The sequence below is a fragment of the Trachinotus anak genome, unplaced genomic scaffold, assembly GCF_046630095.1.
Source record: "Trachinotus anak isolate AG129_WGS33_773 ecotype Australia unplaced genomic scaffold, CSIRO_AGI_Tana_v1 ptg000032l, whole genome shotgun sequence".
NCBI lineage: Eukaryota > Metazoa > Chordata > Actinopteri > Carangiformes > Carangidae > Trachinotus > Trachinotus anak.
The window spans coordinates 3,021,749-3,027,748 of NW_027273883.1; positions in this window are offsets into that span (position 1 = coordinate 3,021,749).

Below are 6,000 nucleotides of genomic sequence, written 5' to 3' on the forward strand. Positions count from 1 at the left end.
AGAGGGGCCACAGAATGACCAGTGGCCCTACTGACCCTCAGAGCTGCTGTCACCCTTCATCACCCTGCTCTCCATCTTGGATGGTGTGGTCACCTAGCAACCGGGGCCAGGGTTCGCCGCTCATGGACCAGAGGCTATTGGGAAATCAATCGATACGCCTCGGCCCAACCTAGCGAGCTGCCTGCCTGGCTGGCTGGCTGACTCCCCCTCCCCTCCCCTCCCCGTCCCTCCCCTCCTTACACTCCTCTTCCCCCTCTCCCTTGTTATGGCCAAATGAAGACGATGCAGTTCTCACTTTTCCACACCTCGCTGTATGTGGATATCCTGTTACAGGATAAGAAATGCCTCTGCTTGCCAGGGGCTCGCAGCTCTCAAGGCTGATGTATCTGTCCTGTCAACTGGCCTCTATTTCCACCAATGTTTGGATTGAGAGGCGGAGAGACAGCAATTAATCAAATTTCAGAAGAGAATTTCTTTCCCATCACAGTATTGGCCATGAAGAAGTGCTGACCAAAGATTACACTGGTGCACAATTGCAGCCCATCCCACCCTTCTACCACATTTATGAATTTCTTTCAGCACATTGGAGCACTCCAGTGTTTCTGAGAGCAATAACTCCACCACTCCATTCCTCCCCTGGCTCATCCTTTGGATCATTTCCACATGGGTCTATGTGAATCTAATTAGAAACCTATCAGACATGAACGCAAAGATCACTTTCATTAGCAGGACAATGATAAATTGTTAAGGGGATTACAGGATTCCCAAAAATAAAGACAGAGGTTTTTTAAGCTCATAGAAACATCTAGAAGGTCAGATGTGTTTAGCGGGACCTCTATTTATTATGGAGGTACCCCTCCACAACCTTTACAATCAGGCTGGGGTCAGCAACCTTTGATCCCCCTCCGACCACATTGGGAGGATGGGCAAAATTCGATAACCTTAAACAGTTTAAGACAGAAGGCTTGGGGAGAAGGAGAGGATGATGAAAGGATGAGGGAGGACAGAGGGTGGAGGAGGAGGAAGAAAGAGGGGGAGGAGGAGGAGGAGGAGGAGGAGGAGGGGTGACGTTAGCACTGACAACAAACCAGTGCTAATCTGTTCTCCGATCACAGCCATCAAACTGAACGGCTCAGCTAAAGGAGAATCTGGAGGTCCATCTGGGCTGCTGAGTACTGCCCCCCCCCCACGCTGTTCTGCACTTTGGAGGAGAAATTCTGTTTAAAAGCACCTTTAACCTTTCCCGGATACCACTTCAATAGTGCAGTCCAACAGATATTTAAACTATTTATGTGGAGCCATGGAAAGCAGAATCTAATTGAGTGCAGCAACAATTAATCAATTTACCAATCAATCAAATTTCTGTGAGAGTGAGAGAAACAACAATTTTCATAATCAATGTGTCAGTAAGGTAATTCATCAAGCAAAAATGTGGTAAAAAAAAAAAAGGTTGTATATTCACTGCCTGTCCATGTTTCAAATCTTATATCCTTGGAGGATGGACTGTTGATGGGAGAAAAAAAGCAATTTGAGGATCACATTGGGCTCTGTGAAACTATGCTGAGAATTTTTAAGTATTTTCTGACAACATTAATTGAAAAATGACATTAAATATAAACATCAGCAACAGAGCATGAAAATATATAGTAAGAGAGACACTGGACTTGTGAGGTGCAAACACAGCACTGCATTGCATTAAACAGCAGATGCGCACCACACTTGATGCCAAACTACAACAGGCAGCTGCAGTGCCCCCTCCCACCTCTATCTAGATTAGGCTGACAGATTTCTTGACTTTTGTTGTTGTCCATACACGCAACTAAGAAGATGATGCTCTTGTGGGGTTTGCCAGATCCCCAGATGGTCATCCAGCACGTGGCCGGAGGTGGGCCGTGAAATGATGCCCCAGCTGGACACTGTGGCCAGGTCACTGATCTCTGAGCCTCCCCTGACCCCCCCTCTACCTCTCCTTTTTTGAGGGCCAGCTGCCATCGCAGCAGTCCTATCCTAATGGTGTTGGATCACCCCCCTCTACAACCCCCAAATCAGTGGCTAGCCAGGCCACGGGGAGTGTCCAGCTGCCCTCTTCCCTTCCCTCTGTGAATCCACTGGCCTTTCACTGGACACCGGAGAGCCTGAGGGGGTGGGGGCAGAGTGTAAAAGGATGGGTTGCCCCCCCCCCCCCCACAAAAACACCCCAGTTAAAGAGAGGAAAAGGGGCAGATGAGAGTAATAGCCACAAGGATGAGCCATGGCCACAAAGGCATGACATTGACACAGATGAAAGAAAAGAACCTTTTAACCATAAAAGTGGAATAGTTGCCTCTGGAAATCGGAGGCGACAGTAAATGTGTTTGTGAGTGCCAGGGTGTCTCATTCATTGTCCCCATTACATGTCCCATGGAGTGCAGGAGAGAAGAGGGGGGACAGGCTGAAACTAAATGGGCAGCGGGAGGGGGTGGTGCTTAAAAGTATTCTCAGTGACATACGCAGACATGCATCCACACAAAAATACTGTTCGGTTGTGTTGCTAATGCGCTGCTGTTTCCGGAGAGCCTGGTGCAGTTGGATGAGTTGGCATGGGCCCACCCAGCGCAGGGGGAGGTAAACCTCTGCTGGACTGGAGCCTGGCTGCCTACTGAGAGAGGGGGCTTGTGGGTTCGCTTGCCTGGAGTAATGTCGATAAATCAATAGGACACACGTCACTGCAGGCCCAGAGAAGCCACATGAAACTGTCATTGATCGGCATAAGGTGGAGTGTGTGTGGAGGGAGAGGGGGTAAGAGAAGGGGGGAGGGATGGATGGAGGTGTTGGGATGGGAGGGGTGAGGCTATGGGGGAGGGACAATCCAAGGAGCTCAAGGGTCACCCCCCCCCCCTTCCTCCTGCTCCTCTTTCTTCCGCCTCTTCCCCTAACAATGAAGCAGGAGCATGGTTGGGGTGTCAAAGGTCGGTGCAGTGGCCAGTGGCCCCTGAACAACACTGCAGAGCCACGTGCCCATCAATAGCTCGCTGTCACAGCTCACAAAACACAGATTGCCTCTGGTGCTAGAGGATGACCGCTGTGTCTTCCACAGTGCTGCAGCTTCCCACTCGCCGACATGCTGTGTTCATGCTGGAGTCTCACTGAAGAAAATCCATTGTGGTCTATGATTCGTCATTCATGACTGCATTAACTAAAACACACAAGAATACACCAATACCGAGGGGGAACCCTCAAAGAAATGCATGTAAGCTTGATACGTTGCACTCATGGCGTACAATACTTTTCAAAACCACTGTTTCCTCCTCTGCAGCAATGTTGGCAAACCGCAGCAGCCTGATACAGGGCCACTGACCAGAGCGAGAAGCCACAGCTGATTGCCTTCCCTCCCACTCCCTCTCTTACTCTCGCCCTCTCAATCCTGCGTTTTCAGCAGTAGTTTCGATTGGAGATCAATATGGCACATGATCAACACGGGGCCCAGATCATGATATCCATCCCCTTCACTTAGGACCGACCCAGCTCAGCGCCACGGCTCTGGAGCCAATGAGCCTTCAGTTCAAAGGGGGTTAGAAGTTCATTGCCCACCACAGTCAGACAGACAGTGGTCGTCTGGGTGTCAAGTTCTCCTGACAGTCTGTCTGGCTCAGCCTACTGGGTTTTGATCTGAAGAAAGCTTTGGCTAACCTCAGCCAACAGCACCACTGCCTCCCTCCCGCCTGCCTTCGTTCCTCACTCCCTTTCTGTATGTACCCTGCTATATTTCTCTGCTCCTGTGCCTACAGTTGTTCATGGTGAGCTAATGGCCAGCACATTGATCATGCTTGCTCGACCTCCAAATTGGGGTCAACCACAAAAGAGGCCCCATCTCCAATGTCAGGAAACAACTGCCGATTTCAAACTGTCATCTGTGCATGTTTTTCTGAAAACAACCCAGAACCCAGGCACCTGGATTTGCACCCAACTTGCTGCAACCTACTTTGCCTTCAAGCGTCCTTCAACCCACATCAGGGAGAGGGGGAGGTCACTGAAATCCCTCCAGAACCCCCGCCCTCGCTGCCATTTTTCACCTCTCTTTTCCAGCAAGCTATTAACCTTTATGTAATTTCTTTAATTGTGGAAGTTGACGCTGGGCTGGAACCCCACGTCACCTTTGCATTCGTTTCCCTGACACTTTCATTATCACAATAGGTATATGAAATAGACAGGTGCAAAATGCATGGCAGCCCTCTGTCCTTGCTCGGCCGGTTGCCATGGAAACGGCTGATAGAGTAGGTTATCGATCGCTGTGTCCAGTCCCCCTCCTTTCCCCCACCCCCTGCACCGACTTTTTTTCTGCAGTGATGGGCGTGGATCAATAGCCTGTATATTGTATGCTTTTCTCGCCACTCGTCCTCCATAATAGCAAAAAAAAGAGCGAGAAAGAAAGGAATTGTAAAAATGTAAGCGATAGTATTCCATCTAAGAAAAAAAAAAAACGATTGGAAAAAGAATGAGATGATGGAATTAAAAGGAAAAGGCCTGGAGGCTGATGACATGTAAATACAATAAATGTGTTTTGTCTTTGGGGTACTGCAGGGATTCCCCTCTATTTTATGGACAATGATGGAAAGAAAAACAAAAAGAAACTAAACATAAAGACAGAAAGAAAGATAGGAAAAGGGGGTTGCAGGGGCCTCAGCATTCCTTCTGTCTTTCTGCCACAGTCACTCCAAAATCAGCCCTTTTCTTCTCGCTAGCACACTGTTTACACACACGTCATGGCACATTTATCCACATATGTAAGTTTTTATAGCAATTTATCCCAACCTTCTCTTTTTTTTAATTCAAATACATTTTACAACCAGCCATCAGAGAGGGCCAATTCATGTCTTTAAAAATGTGACGGTGAATAGGGGAGCCGCTGCAGACCTGGGGGAGCTCGTTTAAATCTCGCCTGAGGGATCCCTCCAGCGAGGGGTCATGGTTGAAGTCATGGAGCAGCGGATTTAAAGGTGGGCGCTCCTCAAGGTGTCTTTGTCGCCCCGAGGCACGGTCATCACAATTCCAAGAGAGGTGGAAATAAAAGTGCACTGAGGACACAAAGGCTTTTGGACACTTCTGGAGAAATTAGCCAGCCAGTTCACTGATGGCCAACAACCCTGGCTTAGCTCCACAGCACCGCGCAACCCCCCCACCCCCCCACCCCCCCCCATCCCTCTCAACGACTTGATCCCATACATCACAATTCATCTCACCATATATCCATACAGTATTGATATTACACTGACAAATGAATGTGAAACAAACAGTTTAGCTGTGATGATTCTGGGGGAGCATTTGAAAAAAGCAGGAGAGCAAAAGAGAACAGGATATTGCATATACATTTTAACTCATACCTGCCAAGTTCTCCATACATGCATCATCTCAGCACTCAAATCCCCAGATTTTATAGCCATATTTACAGAAATATGGAGGAGACAACATGTGTAGACTGAGGTCGAGTCTGTACGGAGAGTCACATTGTCCATTTTTCTGCCTCAGCACCAGGCTGATATTATATACAGTCTCTCCCCCTACACACATATGTCAATATGTTTAGTCTTCACTGGGAGGAATGTGCCCTGAGGCTCCCATATAAAATTAGCAGACCATTCCCATGTTGGCTCCCTTTCATGCCCCCACTTGCAAAGCGGCTGACGCCACTGTATCAATAATTCAGCCACAATTTAGTTGTAGTTGGGCCACATGTTACGGGTCAGTTGTAACAGGCGCCACTGCTACTGGATGCCTGATATGTCAGATGGGCTTGTTGGAGGTTTGTGGTCTGATCATTGTGGTTTGACTAATAAAGGCTTGCATGTAAGCCGGTTGAGCTCTGTAGAATAGCACAACCTTTTCCAATAAATATATGTTTTTGTGCTCTGGTGTAAAAGGTGATAAGGGTAAGTTCACCTTAATTATCCCATGTAAACCGTGAGGCTTGGTTTTAATTGCTGATGTTTTAAGATATCCCTTTATGAGATTTTCAGCAACACA